A 1,860-nucleotide genomic window follows, 5' to 3' on the forward strand; every position below is an offset into this window, starting at 1 on the left:
ACACCTCCAAGAAACCTTAATTTCAGTACACTATGCACTGCTCTCAGGGCCTGCATATCGGGCCTGTGATCACCTCGGCTCTCACCCTAACCCTAGCTCGTGTTTGCAGATTTCTGTCCCCAAATCCCTGGCCCACATGCCCTCCAGGATGGGTCCTCTGGAGCCACACCAGAATACTGTGCCTACCCTCCCGAAGGAAAATCTGCTCTTCATTGTTGCCCAAACCCTGAAGATTATGAGCAATGTACAAAGTAACTGAGCTCACCTCAATTGAGAGGAAAACTCTTGACTGAAATGTGCATTCTGGCACACCATGAGCACCTGCCTCCAGGCAGAAATCCATGTCAAAGGCCCTGAGTCAGAAGATTGATCCTGACATGCCCCTAGGACTTCATCGATACCATAGATTAGATTTTCAGGCGCCTGACCCCAGAGGCCTTTTCTCCAATAACAACTTAATTTCCAACATGTGGTCCATGAGCCAAACAACAGAATCCCTCCTGTCTCCAGTAAGATAGCTTGCTCTTGGTAGCTATGTCCAGGACACAGTTTAGGAGAATCCTGCATGTCCCCTGACCACACCAACATTCTAACATCTCCCTGGATACAAACCATCATTATGATCCAAAGGCATGAAACTCCATGTCAACTCAGGCCGCTTGGAACTTCGCCCCAGAGTCACCAGAATGAACCTGCCATGTTCCTCAGCTGCAGTGGTCAATGGATGTGTGCTTTCCAGGCATCCATTTTGGAGAGCTCTGCTACCCAAACTTTCCATATGGGGTATGGTCGAGCAAACAAACCAGACTCGCCCTGTCCAGTAGAAGGAATCCTTGCTGTTTGGAGCATCTCAAAAGCCCCATTGTGGGAAATTCTCCATGGCCTCATGACACCACCCCTCCATTTGGTGGCCAAAAATAGACACAAAGTCCAGTGTAAGTAAACATCTTACGTCAGCCCTTACTCAGGTGCTGGTATCTCGAATCAGCCTCTGCACACTCAAACTGCCTTCCGCTTGGCACTGAATTTAACCGTAGCTTGTGTTTACAATTTTATCCTCACCCTCCTCGTCACCAAGCCTTCTTGACAGGGAATTCTGGAGCCAAAATGCACCATTCTTCCTACCCCACAGACAGAAGAAGTGCCTGGTGAGTCTTCCCAGAAACCCCACATGTCGATCCACCTGCATGGCCCTCAACGGCACCCTAATATCACAGGCCACCATGGGAACTCAGGCTCAGGCTGACACAGCCTGAGCCATGACCTCTAGTCAACCGCACAGACAGTTTTCTCCATATCCTGCAGGTGGTACCAAAGATGTCACATCTACTCAACCTGGATATTCAGGCATCTCTCCACAGACTGCATCTCAAATCTCTGCCTATGAAGCACAGGAGTACTCCTTCTACCCAATGGCAGGAATCCAGGCTGTTTAGATGGGTGTCCAACCCTCAGTGTGGGAACCAGCTGTATGGCCCATGAGACCATGGCCACTCATGGGAGTGTCCCTGGGCACAAACAGGCATTGTGACCCTCAGTGTGAGCCTGCTTTCAAACAAACTGTCTTGGTAGCTGGACCAGGAGCACACAGGGCAGATCTGTGAAGTCCCTAGGGCCAAATCCTAACCCTCAATGTTTTCCAGATGCCCAGTCCCAGAACCTTTCTCTGGATTCCCTCTTTGGGGGTCCCCTGAGATGGAATACAGCAGTCTTCCCTTTCCCTAGAGACAGCAAACTCTTGGAAGCTGGCCAGAATCCCCAGAGATGATGAATCTCCCATGGCCCCATGAAGACTCCCCTATATTTTTTTACTATGCTAGACACACAGTCCAGACAGAAAAGCCAGTGTTACCACATCCA

This window comes from Neovison vison, unplaced genomic scaffold (assembly GCF_020171115.1).
Source record: "Neovison vison isolate M4711 unplaced genomic scaffold, ASM_NN_V1 Scaffold_094, whole genome shotgun sequence".
NCBI classification, from domain to species: Eukaryota; Metazoa; Chordata; class Mammalia; order Carnivora; family Mustelidae; genus Neogale; species Neogale vison.